The sequence below is a fragment of the Miscanthus floridulus genome, chromosome 18, assembly GCF_019320115.1.
Source record: "Miscanthus floridulus cultivar M001 chromosome 18, ASM1932011v1, whole genome shotgun sequence".
In the NCBI taxonomy this organism is placed as follows: domain Eukaryota; kingdom Viridiplantae; phylum Streptophyta; class Magnoliopsida; order Poales; family Poaceae; genus Miscanthus; species Miscanthus floridulus.
Genome location: NC_089597.1, coordinates 126,409,766 through 126,424,087, shown reverse-complemented (window position 1 = coordinate 126,424,087; position 14,322 = coordinate 126,409,766). Strand labels below are relative to the sequence as shown.

At 43.4% G+C, this 14,322-nt stretch overlaps 1 non-coding gene and 1 pseudogene across 1 annotated transcript; one reads left to right on the top strand and one right to left on the bottom strand.

Moving 5' to 3' along the window:
• The window catches only part of LOC136523160 (probable serine/threonine-protein kinase PBL17), a 45,176-nt pseudogene extending 40,730 nt beyond the window's left edge, over nucleotides 1-4,446 (top strand).
• A 6,226-nt stretch (nucleotides 4,447-10,672) lies between these two features.
• On the bottom strand, nucleotides 10,673-10,744 carry TRNAH-GUG (transfer RNA histidin (anticodon GUG)). The gene has a single exon. It is a non-coding gene; the product is annotated as a tRNA-His (tRNA).
• Nucleotides 10,745-14,322: the final 3,578 nt, after the last annotated feature.

The following is a 14,322-nucleotide window of genomic DNA, read 5'->3' as shown; positions in this document are numbered from 1 at the left end:
ACTTTCCTACCACTTATGCCCTTCCCAGCTAGCCTTCCCTTGTGACGAGAATCGAGATTACCAATCCCTCTCTGTACTTTTAGCCACTCTTAGTAGCACTCGACGACTTCTTCGGAATTATAACCCTCTATCATGGAGCCCTCTGGGTGTGTTCGGTTATGCACGTATCGGCTTAGAACCGACATGAACCGCTCGTAGGACCACATTTCATGCAAGAAGCTAGGGCCCAATGCCTCGATCTGATGAACTAGGTGAATCATGAGATGTACCATTATATCAAAAAAAGCGGGAGGTAAACACATCTCTAGCTGGTTCTGGGTCTCCACCATGAATTCATGTAGGTCACTCAGCTCTTGCCTGCGAATCATCTTCTGTGAGATCTTTGAAAAGAAGTAGCACATGCGGGTGATGGCCATCTTTAGGAACTCTGGCTTTATAGCTCTGATTGCAATTGGTAGGAACACTATCAGCATCATATGATAATCGTGAGCCTTGCAGTATGTTAATGATAGGTCCTTCATCGACACTAGCTTCTTCGGGGTCGCCGAAAACCTAGTCGGCACTCTGACCCCCCTAAGGAAATTGCATATAGCTCTCCTCTCCTCTAGGGTTAGGTTGAAGCTACCCGTGGGAAGACTGTACTTGCCATTATCTTGCTGTACCGGCCAAAGCTCTTGCATCACGTTCAGCTGCACCATGTCTTTCCGTGATCTGAGACCATCCTTTGACTGGCTCGTGTCCATCAAGGTAGCCATGAGACTCTCAAAAACATTCTTCTACACGTGCATCGCATCAATGGCATGGGGGACCTCCAAGTCTGGCCAATAAGGCAGGTACTGAAAGAAGATCGATTGCTTCTTGAATGGTACGCCTTCGATGGGAGGTTTGCTTCTATCTCTAATCATTCTATCTGGATTCTTCTTTCCATAGATGACATGTATGTTTTGGACCATTCTAAACACATGTTCTCCATTACGACGTCTCTCTGGAGGGGGTTCATCCTCCGGGATGTTGCCATAGTATCTTAGGTATAATTTGCCACGATACTTGTGACCTGTCTTTAAGAAGCGCCGGTTCCTTATGTAAACTATCTTCCTGGATCCATTTAGGAACACCCATTTAGTACCATCCAAACAGACTAAGCATCCAGTCTTGCCTTTGAACTGTCTAGACAGGGCAAACAGTGCAGGGTAATTATTGGTAGTAACAAATATTATTGCTTTGCATATAAAGTCCTCCCGCCAGAACGCATCGTACATCGGCTCCCCATACCTCCATAGCCTCTCCATTTCTTGCATCAAAGGCTCCAAGAACACGTCTATATCAATGCCTGGTTGTTTGGGGCCGGAGATAAGAATGGTGAGGAGAAGGTACTTCCTCTTCTGACACAAATACGTTGGGAGGTTGTATATGGTCAAGATGACTGGCCATGTGCTGTGGTCGGTCATCCTCTCATTGAAGGGATTCATTCTATCGGTGCTCAAGCCGAACCGTACATTCCGTGGGTCATCACTGAATTCTGCTTTGTACTTAGCATCGAACAATTGCCACTAGCTACAATCGGCTGGGTGTGCGATCGTATCATCATCCACCTTGCGCTCATCATCCCACCATGTCATCAGTGCGGCTTCCTTAGGGTTTAGGAACATACGCCTCAAGCGGTCGGTCACTGGCAAGTACCACATAACCAGGGCAGGAATTCTTCTCTTATTTGCATCGTTGCCTAATAGAGTTTCCTCTGGGGGCTGAGATTCTTGCAACACCTTCTTCCCACCCTTCTTCCTCTTTCCTATGGAGGCTTCCACCCCACTTTGAAGGTCATTGTTCTTGTACCGACTAGCCCCACACCTAGGACATGTATCTAAAGTCTCGAACGATGTGCCACGCCGAAAAAGGATACAGTGGTTGGAGCATGCATGGATTTTTTTAACTCCCAATGTGAGTGGACTTATAACCTTCTTCGCTTGGTATGTGTTGGCGGGAATTGTGTTCGGCTATGGGAGCAACCGTGACATGAGGCACAACACATCATTGAAACTGCAGTCCGACCAGCCGTACTTAGCCTTCAGGATGAGTAGCTCAAGCACAAAACGTAGCAGTGTGAAGTATGTCGGACAGCCCTTCTCAGCATCATACACAGTCTTCTTCGATGCTTTTGTCATCCTCTCAAGATTTTCTAGACCTCTCTTGCTCTTTTCTAATATTTCTGGTCCAAAGGCCCCAAGCATTTCGTCCAAGTTATCATCGTCATCTGCATCCCCCTCACGTGCTTCGCCATCATTGCTGACACCACTAGCATCATCACCACCTTGTTCATTGCCGAAGCTACCACCTTGTTGATTGCCATAGTCACGATCTATTTGTTGCTCAAGATCGTCTGTGAATCAGGACAAGTATGCTTGGGTTTCAGCTTCATCAGCTAGATCATCGTCGCTATCATCAACAACCACTGTTTCACCGTGATGAATCCACACGGTGTAGTCCGGAACAAATCCTCTCCTAATAAGATGTTCTTTGATGGTACTCACATCTCGGAATGCAATAAGATTCTTGCAATCTTTGCAGGGACAAATAATCGTGTCACTATTCTCTTTCAACGTCGCTGCATGCTTCTCTGCGGCTTTGATGAATTTGTCCACCTCATCACGGAAAAGAGCGTCGTGTCTTAACGAACCATACATCCAAGAGTTCATGTAGTCCATCTTATAGAAACAAAACAACCAAAAAAAGAATATTACTCGAGAATAATTGTATATACCTGAGACACGCACCATGATAGTAGAGGATAGTTAATTAATTGACTATTAATGCATAAATATTTTAAAATATAAATTGATAGGTTCAAATAAACAATTTCAAAGAAAACAATTAGCAACATTTAATATTTCATCCACTACCTTTCATGCAAACTCCATTCTAATTTTATGGTACAGGATAATTAATTAATGGCCTATTTATCCATAACTAATTAAAAACACGCATTATAGAAAGGAATCAAAATAAATATTAAATGATAATTAGTAGCCATGGTAGAGGATATTTTACACATTAGCAACAATAAAAATCTTACACATTCACCTACATGCAAACCCTAGTCACATAAAGAAAAAATTAAAAAAGAATAAAAAAACAAAATCCTAGATCTAGATCTAGATATAGGGTTTCATGACACATGCATCAAACTTCACTAATACTACACTAAAATCAAAAAAGATGTACTAACAAAGGGTGCAATCTTACTTCCCTACCTAATTACCCTAGTATAGTGAAAATTAGAGTCCAATTTCACTCATAACTAGCTCAAGCTCCATGGAAGAAAGAGAAAATCAAAAATCAAATTACTCATTAACCAACGAATTAAACTTCAAATAAAGGGTTGTAGAAGCATTTCCTTACCTTTTAGAGCCTCTTTATCAAATGATTTGAGATCAAAACCTTCCCCCCTTAGTAGAGCAATTTTTAGGAGGAGCCAAAGACCTCCCAACCTTTTTTTTGGTAGAAGAGTATGTCCCGAGGTGGAAGAAGGGATGGCTGCTGCTATTTATTCGTGCGTCGTCAGTAGGGGCGGCTGGTGATTCAGCCGCCCCTACAGTAGAATAGCAGGGGCGGTTGGTGGCAGCCGCGCCTACAAAATGGTCACTGCAGGGGCGGCTAGTGATTGAGCCGCCCCTACAGATCACCCCTAACTGTAGGGGTGGCTCAAGTTACCAGCCGCCCCTACAGTCCCATCTGTAGGGGCGGCTGGGCTGTTGGGGCCCGAGGACGTCCACTGTAGGGGCGCCCTCAACCCTAGCCGCCCCTACAGTAAAAATGGTCCCGTTCCTACTGCGCGAATCTGTAGTAGTGCAGAGTACCTTCTGTTCTTCCCTGACGACGTCGATCGCTCTGCCTTCCTGCTAAAATGACATAATGCAATAATGCAGGGCACCTGACGGTGATGAGCGACGTGTACGGCTTCGGCGTGGTGCTGCTGGAGATGCTGGTGGGGCGGCGCACGCTGGAGCCGAGCCGGGCGGGGGCCCACGACGGCAGCCTGGTGGACTGGGCGCGGCCCATCCTGATCCGGCCCAAGAAGTTGGAGCGGATCCTGGACCGGAGGATGGGCGAGGTGGGCCTGGAGATGGGGCTGGAGCGCGTGGCCCGCCTCGCCTACGACTGCCTTAGCCAGAACCCCAAGGTCTGGCCCTCCATGGCCAGGGTTGCCGCGCTCGAGGCAGACCTCGCCGCCGGCGACGCCCCGCCACAGTGAGACCGGCAGGCCGGCGTGTCGTGTGGTTGACCGTAGGTAGTAGGGTCGGCATACGGCTTAATTAGGTGCGCACGTACGGGTATATGCATTGGCGAAGGAGGCATGTTTGGTGTAATCATTTGATCGATCGATATATTCAAGGAGTATAAAATTATTAATAAATTTGTAAAAGAATAAAAAGGGCTCAAGCACTCGCTGACAGACGACTAGATGAGTTCTTTTTAAGAAACAAATCTATATAAGATGGAACTCACTGAATATTACGAATAGCTATTTTTCTTAAGCCAATGCCATGGTTTCTTAACCCGTTATTGCTCTATTTAAAGGTGTTTGGATCTTGCTTGTTCCTGTTGCTAAAGGTTTTTGCCCTGTTCGTTTGGCTGATAAGCCATGACTGAAAATACCGTTGACTGATTTGTTGTGAGAGAAAAATATTGTTCGTTGGTTGAAAAAGTACGGCTTATAAGCCAAGCGAACGGGGCGTTTGTTACTTGTAGTCGCCATAATTATTTATTTAAATTATCATTTTATTCTTTTGTCCCTATTTAGCAAAATTCTAGCTCTAGAAAATCTATACCCTTCCTAGAGTAGGATATGATCTGGAGCCATACATATAGGGAAAGACTAGCGCCCAGACGTCTGGATGGTTGCGCGTGTCCGGACGCCCGCGCTTGCTCCGCCCTGGTCGCTCGGGCCACACATGCAGTCCATTTTTCCGCGCCCATGTGGGCCCGTGCTGCCCCGAACGTCACCGGCATCAAAAAAGAGGGGAATGGGCAGCGGATGCCCAGCTGGCGCCAGGAGGAGGAGGAGACACCGAGGTGAGGCAGCAGAAAAAGCGAGGAGGGAGATGCAATACTCAATCTACTTTGAAACATCTAGATGCAACATGCGTCTAAAGGCAGATAAAACACTTAAAGCATGCATATGAAACACTTACAAAAAACACTTGACAACATTTGAAAAACATGTAAAACATACACAACATCCAGATAAAACACTTGCAACATAAACAACTGAAACATTGGGAACAATCAACATACGTGTAGAATCATTGCAACATATGCAATATCCCGATCTACTTTTGTAACATCCACATGAAACACTTGCAACATCTCGATGAAACATCTGACACACTTGAAACATACTCTTGCAACATGCGTTTTCAGCACGCAATGTCACCTAGTTGTTTGGACGAATCATGGAGCTCGACGCCGGTGCAGCGCATGGAGCTCGCGCGATGCGCCTCTAGGCGAGGACCTACTTGGCGGCTTGGGTGAGCACATGCACGGCGCCTTGGGCCAGCGCACCCTTGGCGAGCACCTGCTCGGCTACTAAGCGGGTAGTGGAGGCAGCCGTGGTGCAGGCGAGCGTCGCAGTAGAGTGCGGAGTGGGGAAGGCTGGCAGCGCGGTGGAGTCAGGCGCGGAGGTCCGATGGAGCGGTGGATAAGGCTGCGATGGCCAAGCGCGTAGAGAGTTTTTTTAAGGGATGGGGATGTGAGCGAGCGGACAGGTAAGGCAGCTAGTCGGAAGCCGCGTCCGTCCATCCTCGGATGCCCGCACGAGAGCATTGCCTATACATATATCAAGTGCATTTACATGATTTGTTTTGTTAGTTTATATTAAGTGTAAATATTTAAATCATCCAAGATAGATCTCGAAGCTAGCCAGAGGTATTTGAAACGTGCCCTTACTTTGTTTTATGAATCCTAGCCTTATGTAAAACATATTAATTAGTCAAGCGATCAAAATAAAGTGGAGCCGTAGACATACAACGCCTAAGAGCCTCTTTGGCAGGGCTCCTGCAGGGGCTTCAGCTCCGACTCCTGCAGGAGCTGTGCCAAACGCCTGTTTTGGAAAGGGCTCCGTATGGGGAGCCGATCAAGAGCCGGAGCCATTTTTTGCCTGCGCAGGAGAAGCCTAAAAAACGAGCTTCGCGTGGCTCCATGATGTGGGTTCACGTCGTCTAGTTTGAAGGAGCCGTTTTGCCAAACGTTTTTCAGAACGGCTTCAGCTCCTCCAGAGGAGCTGCTCCTTCAGAGGAGCCAGAGCCAGAGCCATTTTCAGAGGAGCCAGAGCTCTACCAAACAGACCCTAAATAGTAATCTATACATGGTGGAGCATGACGCATCTGCAAGATTGTCATCACTTTTGTCCAAACAAAACTTGATGTTTTAGTTTTGTCCTAAATCAAGTTATCTTAAATTTAACCAATCACAGAAAAATTTGCTAACATTTATGGCACCAAATGGGTATACTATAAAAACATGTTGCATGACAAATCCAATAATACTTGTTTTTTGATAATATAAATATTAGTATTCTGACTATAAATTTAGTCATTTTTTATATAATTTGACTTCAAACAAAACTAACCATCAAGTTTTTCTGGACAGAGAAAGTATATTTCTTCATTCATGCAACATCAATGGAAATGCCATGACAACAAAAAACAAATCTATTCATAAGAAATACCCTTTTAGGCCCCCTTTGGAACGCGGTTTTTTTTTCAAGTTCCTGTATTTTTCCTGTAAAAATGAAATGAATCTTATAAAATTCTTATATAATTCATATAAAATTCCTATGTTCGAAAAGGGCCTTATTAAATGAAACTTGGGTCTCTGTTTTGTCCTTTGCACACAACCTCAACTTAGCTCGGGTCCCGCGAGCGACAATTCATCGGATTTTTTATTTTAATAAAAAAACAAATATTTTAAAAAGGGCATGTTCCAAACTAATTTAATTTGTAGAAAGTAGCATTTTTGTTATGTTGAAGGCCGAGTTATCGGTTTGGCACGGGTGCTTGTATTTTTCTGGATTTATTCTAAAATTTAACGGCACTGTGTTTTCAGTAGTAGGCGACGTCACCAGCTCAATCTTTCGGATGTGCTCGTAGGGGTAGGGTTTACATACGTGTTCAAAAAGATAAGTGTGTGTGTATATTGTAAGCGTCTGTGCGTTAGACTGTGTCATTCAAACAAAAAAAAAAGGCTGCGTGGCTCACCGCTACAATCACGTCATATGTATTGGTGTGACTAAATGAACACGCTGACATCGCCGAGAGCACTTAATTTCTATATGTATTGCTGATGTGGTATGTGACAGTGAAGAGTACCTTTGCTTGGGCTTTCGGAGCTGTTTTTGCTTCCGAAGGCTAAAAGCTAATTAAAGTGGTAGAAACTAAAAATTGTTTTTTAAGAAATAGCTGCTTTTAGATACTAAGCATCTTGGACCCTGCTTTTTTTAATACACAGTGGAGTCTCCCTGATACTTCTAAGGACTCGTTCGGTTAAGGTATTATGAGGCCAGGAATCAATTCGGATAGTAAAATCTTATATAAATTAAAGGAACTGATCCGGCTAAGAATGCTTCATGGAGCTCGTTCCCGGTCAAACGAACGTGGCCTAAGGGAGAAGCACCCGCGTGAGCCAGCGCTCGAACGCGAGCGGGCAGCCTGAGCACCCCTTTCAGCTGACCAACTGGCAACGCAGTGATCATTCCGCCACCCAACTCAATTGCGATCCAAATCCCATCCCGTCCCAAGAGAATCTGGGCAGACTGCCGGCTCTCTCCTCTCCTCCTCGTGCTCACCCCTACCCCCCACATCTAGATCCTTTCCATTCTAGCCACGAGTTTTCCAGCTCCAGATCGATCTTTTATCCTCTCCAGCAAGATTCGAAGAGACACCTCCTGTTTCAATCTGCTGCTCAGCGATCGTCACCTGGGTGGCACCACTCAACAGCCGTTTGACACCGGCCTGGTAAGCTCCTCCACGCTTTCATCGCTCCTACCCCCATCCTCTCGGCAATCCACCGCCCTCCGCTGTTTTTGTCATTGTTCCCTGCCCCCACCAACATGCTATACCTAATCGATGAACCATACCACTTCGCCCTTCTCCTGTTTTTTGGCAAAGCTGTTCTTCTTGGTGAGCACCATGAGAAATGACCACCCTTCCAATGGGGGACAGCCCCCAACCCCACCCATGCCTCCAGAGCCACCTCCCGCACAAACTAATGTTTCACCTATTGACACATCAGAACCACCTGAAATAGATCTTGCACGAACCATGCAGGGATTTTTCCACAACCTCACCAGCTGCCAAATCCGTGAATATAGAATCATCTCTGTTCCTCGTAGCACCAAACAAGCAAATCCCCTTTGTGTACGTCGACCCCGGATGAATCAAATCTCTAAACTCTCAATGCACCAAATCCGAGCTCAGATCAGTTCAGCTTCCATCAACCGCAGTAACTCATCTGCTTTACTTCGCCAACACAGAATAGATTTTGCCCCACTATCCACTGACACTATCCGGCGCCAAACACGCCAACTCCCAGCTACCACAGTCAACAATCAGTGCTACAACTTGCAGCATGTGAACACGGAACAGGCAATCATGGCCTTCCAGGGCACTGTCCAAAGCGCTTCCTATAACTCAGCTCTGGAGCAGCGGCTGACGTGCTCATGCACGCGTCATGTTGACGAGCAGCAGCAGCACAAGGCCCAGTTTAGTTCCTGAAAAATTTTGCAAAATTTTTCACATTCCCCGTCACATCGAATCTTTAGACGTATGCATGAAGTATTAAATATAAATAAAAAATAAAACTAATTACACAGTTTAGACGAAATTCACGAGACGAATCTTTTAAGCTTAATTAGACTATGATTGGACACTATTTATCAAATAACAACGAAAATACTACAGTATCCATTTTGCCAAAAAATTTGGAACTAAACTGACCCCAAGGCAACAAGGCTTCCAATGGCGTTGGTCAGGGTCGTCAGGGCGTTGCTGAGGGCTCTGCTCTCCCCACTGAAACAGGGCAGTCCTCTGCGTTGACTGCTTGGCCTGTCATTGCTGACCGCAACGCCCGGCCGTTCCCACCTACTCGACGACTCATCCAAAATCGGTCAAAATCATGCTGTTCGTTTAGGCTGGTTTGATTTACAAGTCATAGCTAAAAGTACTGTTGATTGGTTTGGTGTGAGAAAAAAAAATACTATAAAATATAATTTAAAATTAGAAATTAAATTATGACTGTTGTGATGCTGTTGAGGCCCAGGTGTAAATAATTAGTTGTAAATTGTAATATTACCAATGTGGTATACGTCACGCATTGACTCATTGCGTTACATGTCGAGCAATATGGCGAGGGTCAAAACAGCCCTGCCATGATGTGCATTTTGGACTTATTCAGTGGCATGAAATGAAATTTCACCAAATTGCCTTACTAAAGTTGCCTGGATTAGATTCTAGCTAAATTATCCAAGTGAAAAACACTGAAGCATTACGACCCTCATGCTCAGTCGTAGCAAGTTTTGTAGACAATACTCCCTCCGTTCCAAATTATAAATCGCTCTGACTTTTTTGGTACATCTATTTTGCTATGCATCTAAATAAATAATATGTCTAGATACATAACAAAATAGATAAAAAAAAATTAAAACGACTTATAATTTGGAACGGAGCAAAATAATAAAATGAGCCTGCATCCATGAACCATGATCCATCATGAAGGGTAAAGGAAAAGAGGCTGCACCTGAACCTAACAAAACCTGAAACACCAAAGCACGCAAAAATGAACTTGAGACAAGCTTCTAGACAAGTTTTCGTAGTTACCCGACAACAATTGAATTCCAACTTATCACTATGCAGCAATCATTGGCGTTCATAAGACCCTGTCAATTGAGATAACCTTGAAACCACAGTGACGAACCAAACAAAACAACCATGAACCGATGTAACCGAAAAAAAAAACAATGCAACACACGAAAATAATGCAAAGGCATTGGTGGCAATACATACCTGAACAATCATCTCCACTCGGAACACGATTACACATCGCCTAAGCTGAGGCGCTGAGCTGAGCTAACACGCGACTAGATCGAGACTAGCGGGAGACAAAGCGAAGAGCTTCAAGCGGATGTGAACAACAGGGAGAACAAGCAGGATCTAGTGAAAGCCAGCGCGCCGAATCGAGCCCCCCAAATCAAATCAGAAACTCGACGAAAATGGCCGGGAGGGGCACTCCAGATATTGAGCTGCAGCCACGGACACCGCCACCGTCAAAGACGACGGAAGCACTAGTGAAAGCAAGCGCGCCGCCGCCGAATCGAGCCCCCTAAATCAAATCAGAAGCTCGAAGAAAATGGCTGGGCGGGGCACTCCGGATATTGAGCTGAGCTGCAGCCACGGACACCGCCACCGTCAAAGACGACGGAAGCAGGGCCGCATTGAAGGCTCCGCAGCGGTGCCGCCGTGCCGGGAGAGATCATCGGCGGTGGCTGAGGAAAGACTGGGAGCGGAAAAAGGAAACGGACTGTGAGAGGAAAAGACAGAAAAGGAAAAGGAAAAAAAAAAGAAAAGGAGTAAAAGACTGTGAAGAGGAAAAAGAAAAAATGGAAAAAAATTAAAAATAAATGTGTGGCTGCTGGGATTCGAGCCCAGGTCTCTACGGCCACAACGTAGAATTCTCACCACTAAACTACAGCCACATTGTTGTTAGTCGTTAGATACTTTTATACTAGTATAAAAGATAAAAGAGAGTACGATGCGCGCGCGCAATTATCTGCCTCCATGTATGTTACAGTACTAGTGTCCATGCAGTATGCTGCGAAAATACCAGGCACAGGATCACTGAGACCTTGTTTAGTTTCATGACGTAAATTTTTGGGGTGTCATATCGGATATAATATGGGGGTGTTGTATGAGATGTTGAGATACTAATACAAAAACAAATTACAGAATCCATCAGTAAATCGCGAGACGAATTTATTAAGCCTAATTAATTCGATATTAGCACACGTATCACTGTAGCAATTTATTATCAATCACGAGCTAATTAGTCTTAAAAGATTCGTCTCGTAAAGTAATCGTAATCTGTGTAATTAGTTATTTTTTAAGTTCATATTTAATACTCTATATATGTGTTAAATATTCAATGGCACGTGGCGTAAAGTTTTTGTGGAGCAACTAAACAACGCCGAGTTACGCTGCTGAGTGCTGAGATGACAGGCACATGATGTTACTAGTGTCCACGTGGAATCACTGAGTAGTTTATGCTACCGATACCGAAATGACAGGCACAGGATCACTGAGTTTTTATGCTGCATTGCTGCTGAGTGCCGAATGCCAGGCACAGGATCACTGAGTTATCTCAGGCACCTCCATGTGGCTCTTTTTTTTGAAATAATATTATTTAAATAAATAATTGTAAAATAGATACTGTTACGTAATAATTGTAAAAATAATTGTCTATCGGCTGCTTGGAAACCGACTAGGCCAATAGGAGCTTTTACCAATTGCCCATTTGTGCTGCCATGTAGATCTAAGCGTAGCCACGTCGAACCTTTTTGGGCGACAGACATATGGCTGTCCCGTGGCCGATAAGAGCACCAACACTAATGGGCTTATAGTTAAACTAGTCAGTATTTTTGTTGATGTGGAGGAAAGAGGAGAGGAAAGAGAAAAAAAACGCAAGCAACAAGCTGGACACGGAAGTATAGTCATATGTGGGCCTAAATAAAAGTGTATGTGAGAAGAAATAGAAAAGAGAAAGTAAGACATGGCCCTACATAATAATAAAAAAAATTATAGCCAAATAGAAGATAACTATTGTATAGCTCAGCTCTTATAACTTAACTTATAGCTAAGCACTTGGCTCTATTATTGACCATGCTCTAAGGCTGAGATGTTTACCGCCCTCCTGTGCCTTGGTATTGGGTAAAGATGTCTCCGTTGTCTACTAGTTGCAAGGACGCAACAAATACTACTTTTATATACTTTATTAGTAATTTAATCATTTCATTTACTCCTACGTATATACTTCCTCGGTTCCCATAATCCCATCCCATAAAAAGAATATTTATGTGGTATGTGCTAATCAAACTTTCTTAAATTTGACTAATTTATACAAAATATTATCAATATTTTTATCTTTAGATAATTTTTTTATAAAAATATATTCAATGATTTATCTAGTGGTATTAATTACTCCCTTCGTCCCAAAAATAAGTGCACGTCTGGTATTTTAAGGAGTCAAACACTAGTTTGAACATATATATATATATATATATATATATATATATATATATATATATATATATATATATAATATTTATAATTGTGATACCAAATAAACATCATTAGTCAAATTTGATATTTGTTGACTCTTCCATTTGTTAGATAACCACCTGAAAATATCCTAACAAAATTTGGAAAATAAATAACGCAACATCCTTTTCAGAGTAAATACTCCATTCGTCCCACAAATAGTATCATTCTCACTTGACCAGAAGTCAAATATCTTCAACTTTAATTAGATATACTATATCTCTTAAAAAAGAATGTTACTATAGAATTGCGTACCGGTTAAAATGATTCAAATTTACCAAGTTTCGGAGCCGTGGACGAGAGAAGTCATTGTCAGCTCTTGTCTCTTTCCATCAACAGTGGTCACTACTAGGCTTCACAGCCTAATCTCCAACGTCCGTGCTACATTACGCTTTTCACAGGAGTATCGGCAGCGTAGCGAATAAGCCCAGTCAGCTCTCCAAAAGCCGATAGGGGTAGGCTGGGAGACCGTATTGGATCGTGGATTATTTACTGCTGGCTGGTTTGGTGTGAGAGAAAAATATTGTTCTGGCTGGAAATTTACGATCGTTTACGACCAAGCGAACAACAGGCTGATGTGGGCTGCCCATGGGATCCAGTCGGCCTCCTAATTGCCGATTGGTTTCTTGTCTAACGTGCATGCCAGGTAGGCTTATTGGCTTTTTTTTGAATTAGGCTTATCGGCATTTGGGCTGCCAACGAGTATCTTATCGGGTTCCCTACTACCGATAGCATGTTAGTTTTACAATTTCACAAAACCAGCATCTACTTTTACAATTATTTATTAATTAAAATAATATTATTTTAGAATAAAATTCCCTCCATGTGTGGTACTGGTGTCAGTTATATTAGATTGATGTACTGGCACAGAGGTAAGAGGGATGGCCTCCAGTTCCACCGCTCCAATCTTGCCAAGATCAAGGCAAAGAGATAAGCAGATGAGAACAACATCCAGAACAAGTGGATGCTTCAGGCCTATCTAATCAAAACCACAACTCTTGTAAATAAATCCTCAATGCAATATGTTTACGATAATTAGTAATCATATCCATGCGTTGGTAATTAGAGCCATCACCCTCAGCCTACAAAGGATAATCAACAGAACCGTCCCGATGTTAACAGCCATGATGTCACAGCTTAACACTTTCAGAGTAACCAAAAAAATAAGAAGAGAAATCAGTGTTGTTCACAGCAAAAATGATTATTGTGTTCCTGGATTCACTTAATCTCGTGATCTCATTTGTGAATTCACATGTTTTTCCAACTCTTTGAGCCATTGCTGAAGATACAAATCCTATGCTATGGTAGTAACACTAATATATCACTCTGCAAATGATTTCTGAAAGGTTTCTTGATGGTGAAAGTGAAATCATCCAGTCGATAAAATCGTCCAATTATGAACTGAGCTGTTAGGGGTAGCTTGGGTCAAACTAAACCCACATGAACAAACAGCGCACAATAGTTTTGATGACAAGGGTTGAGACCTCGGATGATGCAGCCAGAACTGAAAAAGCCCCAAGAAATCAACCAATAATCTATAAGCCTGAGCCTCAAAGGTGGGAATGGACACAAAAAACCCAGATCATTATCATGCTGCATTAAGCGCAGTTGTATTTACATTTTCCACGACACAGAATCTGGTCATCTGACTTATTTCAATTGAGTTATAATGTTACATAGATCGTGGCATAAAGAACTACATCATAACCAGCTTCCTCGAGGGGCTTGTGGCACTTGTTGGACAGCAGCTAGAGGGTTCATCTGGACAGAGAACGCAAGCTGAAGTGCATCAACGAATGCTCGTCGTAGAGAAGAAGCTTGCTGGAACACAGTCCTGTTCAGCAGATTCATACACAAAAAGTTCGCTTTTGACTGTTAAAGCACGAAAACAGACAAGGTGCCTTGGATCATATTGTCAACTGAGAAGTTCTTACCTCTTCAAGCCAGCAGTTTTCCTTCG